The sequence below is a fragment of the Mobula birostris genome, chromosome 8 (genome assembly GCF_030028105.1).
Source record: "Mobula birostris isolate sMobBir1 chromosome 8, sMobBir1.hap1, whole genome shotgun sequence".
Taxonomy (NCBI): domain Eukaryota; kingdom Metazoa; phylum Chordata; class Chondrichthyes; order Myliobatiformes; family Myliobatidae; genus Mobula; species Mobula birostris.
The window spans coordinates 90,865,888-90,879,174 of record NC_092377.1 but is presented as its reverse complement, the minus strand read 5'-3'; positions in this window follow the sequence as shown (position 1 = coordinate 90,879,174).

The window sequence follows — 13,287 nt, the reverse complement described above, 5'->3', positions numbered from 1 at the left end:
TGGTGTCATGTGTAGACCAGACCAAAGGAGATTTAGAGCTCCTTCCCTGAAGAACTTGGGTTTTACAATTCATTGTTTATTATAGCTGCCATAAACAGAAAAAAAAATAGGAGCAGAATAACCCACCTAGCTCTACTTGCCTGCTTATCACCAATGTAATCATGGTTGATGGTATATTTCCAAACCAAATTTCCACTCTTTCCCTCTAATCGTGGATGTTTGTTGTGTCTAGAAATATGTCCATCTCCAGTGACCTGTCCTCAGCAATGCTCTACAGTAAAGGATTCAACAGATTCAGCAGCCTCTGAATGAAGTGACTGCTTCTCTTAACCATAAAGACACAATAGAAAATAATTTAGATGTTGATTTATCTAGCTCCTCAAGCCAGATCTGCCATTTAGTATGACCATGGCTGATTTCCCCCCCCCCCACCTCAAAATTATCAGTCTATTTCTGTGAATTCTCAATAATCTAATTTGTCAAACTCAATTTCTTTTCCTGAAATCCACATCAACTTTGTCAAATCCCATTGATAGTTTCCAAGTGCACTATTACCTTGCCCTTTATAACAGTGTGGTAAAAAGATAAAAGCTAATGTTAGGCAAACTGATTTGTAGTTTGTTTTCGTTTTATTTTAATAGTGGGGTTACATTTATCACTGGCCAGTCTACTCCATAATCTGATGTTCTGGAAAGTAGCAACCAATGCAGTCAGTATTTCCATGGCTGTGTCCTTGAGTATTCTGCCACACAAAGTATCAAACCCCAGGGTTATTAATTTCTCCAACTGAATTTTATGACTAATACTGATTTCCTCAGGTTTCCTCTCCCTAATATTTCTGGAAAGTTAATATTTCATGAAGACAGTGTCAAAGTATTTGATTTATTGCTTTGCAATTTCCCTGTTCTTTATTCAGAATGCCTCCGTTTCTAACTGTAGTAAGTTGGGGAAGGGGGAGAAGGGGAGTATAAAAGACTTCACTAATCTATTTATATTATTTAAGTGGCAAACTTAACACCTTGGTCTTGAAAAATTAGACCCCTTCTTTTCACCTTTGTCACCCCTACAAAATGTTCTTGTACCCAGTCCCATGACTGGAAAATTGCTAACCAAGAACAGTGAACTCAAGATCATTCTATATAATCAATAGTTCCATTTAATATCAGAGAATGTATACAATATACAACCTGACATTCTTAGTCTCCACAGACATCTTTGAAACAGAAAGCCCTCAAAAAATGAATGACAGAAAAAAAACATAGGAACCCCAAAGTCCTCTGCCCCCTCCAATGCACAAGCAGCACAAACGCTGCTCCTCCCTCTTCACACTTCTAGCAGAAAGCATCAGCATTCCCCCCACCATGATCAAAAGCTAAATGTTCACTCCAACATTTTTAACATCCCTCAGGCACTCTCTCTCACTAACTGTTGTAGTGGGATTGTTACTAGCAGCTTTATCAAAAACTTTAAACATATTTAAAACAAAATTGTAAGGTTCAAATCTTGGTGAACTAATCCAAATTTATTGAATTTTCTTCTACAGTAATCAGAAAATTGCCAATGAAGTGCCTTTTTAAACAATAGTTCTGTAGATGAGTGAAATTCACCAATACAGGCACAGCTGCTGAGTCTTAAGCCTTTCAATCTATGACAACCATGTGACCTTTTTGTCCATCTATATCTACACTAATCCCATTTGTCTGTCATAAACTTTAATACTTTTTTTTGTGTCTGCCCAAATGTCTCATCTGGTAGCAAGTTCTGGTTATCAGCCACTCTGCATTTTAAACAGAAACGTTCTCCTCTTCCCTCTCACATTAAACCTGTGCCCTATTGTTTTTGATACCCCTACCTTGGAGAGAAAGATTATGAATATTTACTTTATCAATGCCTATTATATATTTTATACACCTCTATCAAGCCTTTAGTGTAGGGGAAACAAAATGGCCCATCCGATCTGTCCCCATAACTAAAATTCTCCAGTCCAGATAGTGTCCTAGTGAGTGCCCTCTGCACTCTGTCCAGTGCATCCACATCCTACCGACAGTGTGGTGAAAAGAACTGCATAGATACTCCAATTATGGTTTAAGCAGCGATTTATAAAGTTGCAACATAACATCCAACTTTTCTACTCTGTGCCCTGACCTGTGAAGGCAAGCATGCTCTATGCTTTTTCACCACCTTATCTACCTATGTTAACACTTCAAGGGAACTGTGTACTGGAACCTAAGGATCATCTGTTCAGTAGTGTTCCTTAGTGTCCTACCATTTACTGTATATGTCTTACCCCCATTTTTATCTCTCACTTTTCAGAATTAAATAACATCTGTTAACTCTGACAATTTTCCATCTCTTCTTCAGTATGTTGTAGCCTTAGACAATCTTCCTTACTGTCCACAACAACATACCAACTTTGGTCATCTGTAGGCTTGCCTATCATAACTATTGTATTCATATCCAAGTCAATATATACCTCTATCAACAAGGGTCACTGGACTGATCTGGTGGTATATTAGTCACAACATTTCCAATTGGGAAAGCATCCTACTACCACTACACTCTTCTTCCTATCACCAATCAACTTTGGATCCCATTAACCAATTTGCCTTGGATCCCTCATGCCTTAACCTTTAGGACTAGCCTCTCATGCAGAGCTTTGTAAAAATGCCATATTAAGTTCCATATAGACCATATCTATGTCCCAACTTTTTTCAGTCTTCGTTGCCTCAAAATCTCAAACAAATTAGTGAGGCATGGTTTCCCTGCACAAAAGCATGCAGACTATCCCTGATCAGTCCCTGCCTTTTCAAATGCACATAAATCCTATCCTTTTGGATTTTGTCCAATAATTTCCCTACTTCTGACATAAAGTTAATCAGCCTCGCTAATCCTACATTTCAATAAGTAAGAACCAATCACTGCAGGGCTATAATTATGTTTCCAGTTTAGTCTACAGGAAAATTCCAAGGATGCCATATTTACAATGATAGTTTTCAGCTGGGCTGCTGTTGGAATTCTTGTGGCCTCAATGACGAAAGAAATGAAGGGCTTTCAGGTAGATAGGAGAAAAATGAATTTGTCACGTTGTTTTGCTCCTGGGATTGAGTACTTATCATAAACCTATCCAGTTGTTTTAAAATGTATCAAGATCTCATGTGGAAGCTGAATGTTTCCCAACACAATACACAAAACTCTTCCTCTTTCGGACTCCTCCACTTGCACTAGGTTTGGTAAGACATGAGTTACATAAAATAGTCACTCATATGGCATTTTCAATCAAGTAACTAATCTCAAAGAGCATCCTGAGTTACCTATTTTGTAAACTCATGTTTCAGCATATTGTTGAAAGATGTAACCTGTAATATTTCATTGGTTCTGTCCAACCAGCAAGTAAAGTATGAAAATGTCTTATATACACTAGGAATTAATTGAAAACATAAGCTATTGATCACTTTACTTCATATTGTGTCATATCTTTTTACACTGGTGCACAAGTTTTACCAACTATAGAGTTATAGTACAGAAAGGTATTGAAATGATTGCAAAAGTCTTGCATTTGGGTGTTTTAAATTGATATTTGGCAAAAAAAAAATAGCAGTGCCTGATTGCTGGTAATATGGTTGAGTTCAGGTTCGCTATCAACATTAACTTGTGCTGAAAAAAATATATAAATTCACCACCCTTTGATATAACTAAGTTGATTAACTGGTTTATTTCTATAGAGATGAAACAATTTGTGCTAAACTTAACTTTTTATGCTCATCTGCTGATAAACAATTTTATTTACTAGTAACAGCCAGCTTGAACTCACATCACACATTGCTATTGTTTGAAACTTTATGTGCAAAAATTTAATTGAACTGGGTTAGATAATAGAACCAAACAACAGGAATTCTGCAGATGCTGGAAATTCAAGCAACACACATCAAAGTTGCTGGTGAACGCAGCAGGCCAAGCAGCATCTGTAGGAAGAGGTGCAGTCGACGTTTCAGGCCGAGACCCTTCGTCAGGACTAACTGAAGGAAGAGTGAGTAAGGGATTTGAAAGTTGGAGGGGGAGGGGGAGATCCAAAATGATAGGAGAAGACAGGAGGGGGAGGGATAGAACCAAGAGCTGGACAGGTGATAGGCAAAAGGGGATACGAGAGGATCATGGGACAGGAGGTCCGGGAAGAAAGACGGGGTGGGGGGGACCCAGAGGATGGGCAAGAGGTATATTCATATATTCAGAGGGACAGAGGGAGAAAAAGGAGAGTGAGAGAAAGAATGTGTGCATAAAGATAAGTAACAGATGGGGTACGAGGGGGAGTTGGGGCCTTAGCGGAAGTTAGAGAAGTCGATGTTCATGCCATCAGGTTGGAGGCTACCCAGACGGAATATAAGGTGTTGTTCCTCCAACCTGAGTGTGGCTTCATCTTTACAGTAGAGGAGGCCATGGATAGACATGTCAGAATGGGAATGGGATGTGGAATTAAAATGTGTGGCCCCTGGGAGATCCTGCTTTCTCTGGCGGACAGAGCGTAGATGTTCAGCAAAGTGGTCTCCCAGTCTGCGTCGGGTCTCACCAATATATAAAAAGCCACATCGGGAGCACCGGACGCAGTATATCACCCCAGTCGACTCACAGGTGAAGTGTTGCCTCACCTGGAAGGACTGTTTGGGGCCCTGAATGGTGGTAAGGGAGGAAGTGTAAGGGCATGTGTAGCACTTGTTCCGCTTACACGGATAAGTGCCAGGAGGGAGATCAGTGGGGAGGGATGGGGGGGACGAATGGACAAGGGAGTTGTGTAGGGAGCAATCCCTGCGGAATGCGGGGGGGGGGGGAGGGAAAGATGTGCTTAGTGGTGGGACCCCTTTGGAGGTGGCGGAAGTTATGGAGAATAATATGTTGGACCCGGGGGCTGGTGGGGTAGTAGGTGAGGACCAGGGGAACCCTATTCCTAGTGGGGTGGCGGGAGGATGGAGTGAGAGCAGATATACGTGAAATGGGGGAGATGGGTTTAAGAGCAGAGCTGATAGTGGAGGAAGGGAAGCCCCTTTCTTTAAAAAAGGAAGACATCTCCCTCGTCCTAGAATGAAAAGCCTCATCCTGAGAGCAGATGCGGCGGAGATGGAGGAATTGCGAGAAGGGGATAGCGTTTTTGCAAGAGACAGGGTGAGAAGAGGAATAGTCCAGATAATAGAACCTGTAGGTTCTACTGAGGGATCTTTCCCATAAGGTAGTTCTGTTTGTATATGAGTCATGAGATTAAATCTTGCAGCTTCCTTTCTATTCATTTGGTGTGTCATCTACTTAATGTCTCTGCTGACAAGCTATCACCTTGACTTGAAGAAACAAGCTGAAAAGGAATCTCAAGCAGATTCACCATTTATACAGCCGCATGTACTGCTACCTGTAGTTTCAGCTCCTTGTATTATGACCAGAATTTTAAACAAAAAAAAATTCTGTTTTAACCGTGCACTGCAGGGACTAAAAAAAATAATTTTTTGAGAAACAAAACTAATGGCAGAATGATGCAGGGTTGTTTTTGTAATGGTGAAATGGTTTCCAAAGAGATTCTGTGCTGCTAAGTCAAAACCGTACACTAAAACAAAATGTTAAACAGGTTTGATCCTAAAGGTATTGTCATAATTCACTTCTTTTCTTTGTCACATATAAGGTTTTAGCTTTTACTTGGGGTGGGAGAGGTTGAAAACACTGAATTGTGGCATTTTAGATGACAACACTTACTAAAATTATGAATTACAGAGTAATAAGTTTGGACTTTTATAGTGGTTTTGGACATGGCTGGTTTCTGCTAAATATTACTAGAGTTAGCAACAATTTGAAGCTATTTGTCATCTTTTTCAGTTTTAGATCATTGTGGAAAATGTATATTACTAATCTGTGATGTATGGAGTGTGAAAGAAAGGAAAGATGCTTTATGAGTGGATTAACAACAAGCCTGAAAAGCTATGCACCAAAGACAAAGCCAAGTATTATAGATGTAGGCATTGTACACAAAAAGCGCAGACAATCTGTCTGACCTAGGGTTTTAATTGTATCATGAAGCTTTCAGAGCTGATCCAGCATAACTGTACCAGCATCAAAACAAATTCTGTTGGGTCAATGTGTCAGCACTCAGATCTACTGAAGGACTAAATACCATGCATAATGTAATTGTTTATTCACTAACTACAGGAAAGCCTTGGAGTCCAATGTCCAAATTTGTCACTGAATCACAAAAAGCCACCCACATCATTGGTTGTTCAGTGTTCCTTAATGTATTCTTAACAAAGCAACATACTTACCCAAAGAACTCAGATCCGGCCCCACTAAACCATCACAGATGTGTATTTGAGCTTTACGCAACACTAGGCTTGGGCTGTACAGTCTGAATAACTTTCGTGTTCATCAGAGCTGAATTTTATTTGGCCAGTTTCCATCACATCCCTCTACCCTATTATCCAAAAGACTTCACTTATACATAAAATAAAGTTAAAGAAAGCATTGTTGAAATGGCTTCATATGAACCATTTCAGAGCCTTCCAAACGTAGCTCACAGGAAACAGTCAGAACAAAATGCAAATATTGTCATTATGCAAATAGACAAGGCTTCTCTGAAGAATCATACAACTCTTGCATTTGAAATCACAATCATCAAGATGCTGTATTTTTGAGTTTTAAAATTTCTGTGCTTCCTCGTATGGAGGTGCACCGTTTTGGCTATTCTAAGGCGAATGGAAGTGAGAACAGAATCATTGACGTGTGTAATTTGTGGCAACAGTACAAGACATAAAAATTATTATAAGTTACAAAAATAAATGGTGCAAAAGGTGAATAATGTGGTAGGGTTCAAGGACCATTCCAAATTCTGATTGCGGAGGGAAAAAAGCTGTTTGTAAAACATTGAGTGTGGGTCTTCAAGTTCCTGATGGTAGTAATGAGAAGGTAACATGTCATATATCGTGAGAGTTCTTGGAGGTGGATGCCACCTTCTTGACGTATTGCCTCTTGACTATATCTTCAAAGGTGGAGAGACTTGTGACAATGATGCAGCTGTTTGAATCCACCACCAACTGCAGCCTCTTGCAGTGCTGCACATTGGAGCCTCTGTTCCAGGTAGTAATGTAACCAGAAAGAATGCTCTCCACTGTACATCTATACAAGATTGCAAGAGTCTTTGGTGACATACCAAATGTATTCAAACTCCTAATGAAGTGGAACTTCTTTATGATTGCATATGAGGGGTGATTGATAAGTTTGTGGCCTAAGGTAGAAGGAGATGAGTTATGAACTTCAAACTTTCTGCATAATCACCCAAAGAGTTGAACTGCATGTGCATGTAACGAGAGCTGTATAATTCATCTCCTTCTACCTTAAGCCATGAACTTATCATTCACCTCTGCTATGGACCACCTGGATGTCCAAGACGCTCTCGTTACATGCACGTGCAGTTCAACTCTTTGAGTGATAATTCAGAAAGCTTGAAGTTAATAACTCATCTCCTACCTTAGGCCACAAACTTATCAATCACCCCTACTGTGGACGACTTCTACAAAGAAGGGATCTGTATGCTCCACGACTGCTGGACTAAGTGTGTACATGTAGGAGGGGACTATGTCAAAAAATAAACGTGCTAGGTTTTCTAAAATTGTCTCCTACCTTAGGCCACAAACCTATCAATCACCCCTCATAGCTTGTTAGGCCCAAGACGCATCCACTGAGATATTGACACTCACTAGCTTGAGGCCGCTCACTTTTTCCACCACTGACTCCTCAATGAGGGCTGTTGTATGTTCTCCTGACTTCTCCTTCCAGAAGTCAGCAATCAATACCTTTGGCTTGCTAATGTTAAGTGCCAGGTTGTTACTGTGGCACCACTCAAACAGCCAATCTACCTCACTCCTGTATGCCACTTCACCACCATCCAAGATTCTGCCAACAGCAGTGGTGTCATCAGCAAATTTGTAGATGGTGTTAACCTAGCCACACCGTCATGAGGGTAGACGGAGTAGAGCAATGAGCTAATTTCATTATTGTCAATGCTTATAAAGAGTATGCTTACCTACATAAGGATGGGATCTAACTTAGCACAAAGGAAGGGCAGAATCAGAATCAGGTTTATTATCACCGGCAGTGTCGTGAAATTTGCTAACTTAGCAGCAGCAGTTCAATGTAGTACATGATAATTTCAAAGAAAAATAAATCAATTACAGTATTCGTAATCATAAACAGTATATGCAGTCAGACACTAATAAATGAGAGGCAATAGATGGGACAAGGGAGCATTTGAAGTGCAGTTTCCACTTCTCTGATATTATGCCCCCTTACCTGCCTTTTGAACCCGCCATACTTCACTTCTGGACATGAGATTTTGCAGGTGCTGGAAAGTCTTGAGCAGCAGACATAAAATGTCCTGGTTATTTCCCTCCATAGATGCTGTTTGACCTGCTGAGTTCTTCCAGCATTTTGTGTGTGATACTTCACTTCTAAGTGGTATTGTGCAGATCAGTAATATGGTCATGCTAGGTCAAGAGTAGCTGCTATACATTTGAGGGTTCAAACATGATGGCATCCAGATTTTGTCTGATCAAGATGTGCAAGAACTCTATTGCTATAACTGTTGTTCTTGGAGTTGGCAAACTGATCAGTGGAAAGAGATATTTTACCAACAATCTAACTTTAAACCAATTAGCCTTGACTTCCAACATTCTGTAGGCAGACCTGTCGGTGAATGTTTCTGCTACTTTCCCATGATAGTAGCAGCTCTTTGGCTGTAGCACCTATGTTCTTTGCTGGTGTTTACTGTTGCCACTATTTGACTCCACCTTCCTTTGGGTCTTGAGCTTCCAGATCAAGACCTAACTCTGGATAAAACTATATCTTTTGAGGTACAAATATATGTGCATGGTAATTATGAATCCCGCAATAGTGCACTTTTGGAGTAATCAGCTGCTCAAGATTTTCTGATCAAGACATCTGTCAGGTTCCGGTGTGTATGAAAGAGAGAAATGATTAAAACTGGCAAGGTAGGAATTTGCCACATAGTATTACAATAGTACCCCTATTTAAGTTGCTATTGAGATAAAGTTATCATGATTAGGCACAGATTGATAGGTTGATGATATTTAACTCTGTCGAAGGTAATTGGGAAGACTCCAGTTCTCCATCAATGATAATCAGCAACTTAAACTTCAATGGCCTCCAGCATTCATCTGGCCAATTTTTGGATGGGTATCTGTGATCTGCCTCCTTCGCATACCTGTCCCTTCAGTAGTAGATATCACAAGCTGGAAATTCATTTCACCAAATGTATTCCCTCATTGACACATTTGGGGAGCATGAGTATAAAGAGAGGCATCAAATTGCATAATGATCAGAGTGAGTAAATAGGTAAATAGTGATGAGGGGATGCACATAATGAAGCAGCAAAGGTCAAAGTAAAATTTATTATCAGAATGCATATTGTCCATATCACCACATACAACCCTCAGATACTTTTTCCTGTGAGGATACTTAGCAAATCTATAGAACAGTAACTAAATAGGATCAATGAACAACAAACTGCAAATGAAAATATAAATAAATTGCAATAAATAATGAGAACATGAAATAACAAGTGTCTTTAATGTGAAATCATTGGTTGTGGGAACACCAGATACAGAATGAATGTAGTTATCCTCTTTTGTTCAAGAGCCTGATGATTGAGGGGTAGTAACTGTTCCTGAACCTGGTGGTGTGAGTCCTGAGCCTCCTGTACCTTCTACCTGATGGCAGCAGTGAGAAAAGAGCATGGCCTGGGTGGTGAGGATCTTTGATGGTTGCTGCTTTTCCATGGCAATGTTTCATGTAGATGTGCTCAGTGGTTGGGAGGGCTTTACCAGTGATGCATTAGGTCAAATCCACTACCTGTTGTAGGATTTTCTGCTGTAATGTGAGTGTACTTTGAATTTGATTGATAAGACAAAGTAGTAGGAATGCATAAATGTACTTCCTGATTCAGCCTCGTCAATTGTGTCTTTTCGTCCCATGACCTTATTGTCTCATTAAGCTGCTTCTTCAGTCCTCTGCCCCTGCTGCTTGACCACCACAGTCAGTCCTCCCTTGTGATAACAACAGGTTTCTAATTCTGTTTTGGGTAAGAGCATCTCCCGCTCCTCAAAATGATGCATTATTAAATCAAGATGCGGCCTTGACACATCCTTAATGTTTAGTAAAACCTAAGAATTTGATTTTGTTCTTCATGAGGTTAATCCTGAAAGTTACATAGATATTCCGTATATTAATTGAAGGTGACAGACTCCGACCAGCAGGTTGGGGATGGGGGGTGGGGGAGTTGTTGGGAGAGAATGATAATGAACTTGCCCATGAGAAAATAAGCCAGCCAATAAAATCATTATTCATTGTTATTTGGGAATCATTATTATCTCCAACTGCAGAGGATAGATAGACATGGGACAGTGTAAGAAATTGTGCTGGTGTTTGTAGCGTGCAGTGCCTGCTCGGAATTTATGCTTTAGAGGTTCGTAATATAATCAGCAGCTCAGCTTCATCAACAACAGTTTTATTGTGCAGGAAGGCCACAAAAAAAGCACGAAAGAACAAAGACCCATATGTTTAAAGGCTATTGGTAAAATGTGAGAGAGGCTGTTTTGGCCAGGCAAGATGGTTTGTCAGTTTATTTACAAGGAGAGACCAATTTAAAATGAGGAGTGATTGAAATTAATTGAGATTTGGTTTATGTTCACAAACTAACTCAATAAAGCTACTTTATGATTCTGATTTGGCTTCATTTCCCTGCCATGTCAATTAATCTGTTTCCCAAATATATGACATTGTGATCAGCATGAGTTGTAGGTGAATAAACAGTGTTGGAGGAAGAATGTAAAACAGGAACAGTGAGTGAACTTCCAAGTTAAAACTGTGTGTGGGTAATTGATGCGTATGGTGAGGAGCACATAACAAAATATTAGGATACTCTACACACAGAAAAGGGAATTTTAGTGGAACTTTCCCTCCCACACCTCACAGGGATACATGGTTTGCCTTTGGTATTAGACAACACAGGTATGTAGTATTTGCCATGAGGATTACAGAAGAGACCAGCAACGACTAACCGAGAGAAATAACCAGAATGAATCTTAGATGTGTAGCAATTAGTGGCAGCAGTCTGCAACAATGGTCAATGTCAGTGATAAATGAGACTGAAAGGAAAACCACCAAGGAACGATGCAGTGATGTGCCCACATCAAGATGGGAAATAGACAGCTGACGTTGAGAGTCAAAACCCTTCATCTGGACTGCTGGTCACCAGTTAGAGTTGTGGAGAGTGTACCGACTGGCTGCATCACAGCCTAGTATGGAAACACCAATGCCCTTGAATGGAAAAGCCTACAGAGTGTAGTGGATGCAGCCCAGTACATCATGGGTAAAGCTCTCCCAACAACTGAGCACACCTATGTGAAAGGCTGTCATAGGAAAGCATCATCCATCAACAGGTATCCCCACCACCGAGGCCATGCTCTCTCCCGGCTGCTGCCATCAAGTACAAGGCACAAGAGTCTCAGTACTCACACCACCAGGTTCAAGAGCAGTTCAATAACCACACAACTTCACTTGCCCCATCATTGAAATGTTCCCACAACCAATGGACTCACTTTCAAGGACGCTTCATTTCGTGTTCTCATTATTTATTGCTATTTATTTATATTTGCATTTGCACAGTTTGTTGTCGTCTGCACTCCAGCTGAGCATGCTAGTTGAGTGGTGTTTCATTGATCCTGTTATAGTTACAATTATATAGATTTGTAGAATATGCTCACAAGAAAATGAATCTCAGGATTATATATGTTGACATATTTGTACCTTGAACATTGGGTTGGTGAAATTGTACCATAAAGATAAGGGGTGAATTGTGAAAGGGGCTCAATGTCAACAGGACTTCGAGTCATGGGATGGGTTTGTCCTGCTCACTGGGAAGGATTCTCTTTGCTTGTGACAATATCCACTGGGAGAATTAATCCAAGATAAAGTTTCAGTTCTGGGCAGCATAGTGGAGCAACTAGCAGAGCCATTCACTCAGTAATATAGAGATCCAAGGTCAATCCCGAGTTCAGGTGTTGTCAGTGTGAAACCTGACCCTTCTCTCTGTGAACATGTGGGTTTACTCCGACCTCACAAAGGCTTGCAGTTTGGTACTGCTGTTATGTATAGGTGAGTAGCAGAGTTGATGAGAAGGTCGGAACAAGAATGAAATGATTAATGTGAGATTAGTGCAAACGAGTGATTGGTGGTCATTATTGACCCAGTGGTCCAAAGGGTCTGTTTCTATGCTATACCTTTCTGTCACTCGTCATGTGGTCTCCTCTACATTGGAGAAACTAAGTGTCATTTAGATGACCATTTTGATCTGTTAGCAACAAGCATCTGGTTGCAAATTAATTTTGTATGTCCTTCCCGCTCCCACATTGATGTGTCTATCTTTGGCCTTCTCCATTGTGACAGAGGGGCCAGGCACAAAACTGAAAGAATATCTCATATTCTACTTCAGTAAATTACAACCCAATAGCATATCTATTGAATTTTCCAATTTTAGACAACCTACGCTCCTCTCCCTGTGTTCTCCCTCACACATTCAACTGTCCACATCTTTTTAACCCCACATCTGCCTGGTTCCATCTGCCCATTATCCTCTCCCCATCTGGTCTCACCTATCGCCAACCAGCCTCTATCCTACCCCCTACATACTGCTATACACGGGTCTTGACTCAAAAGGCTGACTTACAGCTTTTGCCTCCACGGGTGCTGGCTATTTCCAACATTCTGTTTTTGTTCAATCTCTTGCCCTACTTATTTGAAATACCAGGTCGAGTGAACCTGATCAAAAGAGCAGTTTCCTTTTTCCCCAATACTGGGTTAGTACTCTTTGAATCAAAACCCTGTCTTCCTCACACCACTCATAGTGCCATTGATTTAGTTCTCCAATCTGTTTGACCATATGACAATTGTACTTGTGGTTCAGGTTGTAATCCGCACACTTTTACCTTTGCAGTACTTGCTGATTTAGACCGTTACTCCAAACACTCCTCAGCAGGACTCATTTGTTTGACCAGTGTGGTTGGTTCCTACATGGATATAGACTTACCCTGTCCCACTTCTTGCAGGAAAGCAAGAACAGTATCTCTCTCCTTTACTGTACTGCCCCTACCACAACCACAGTTCTATTTACATGATTTTCACCAAGGTCACTCTCAACCGTTTGTTCACCCTCCCTGCTCTCATCCACACAGGCTGTAACGAGTCAAC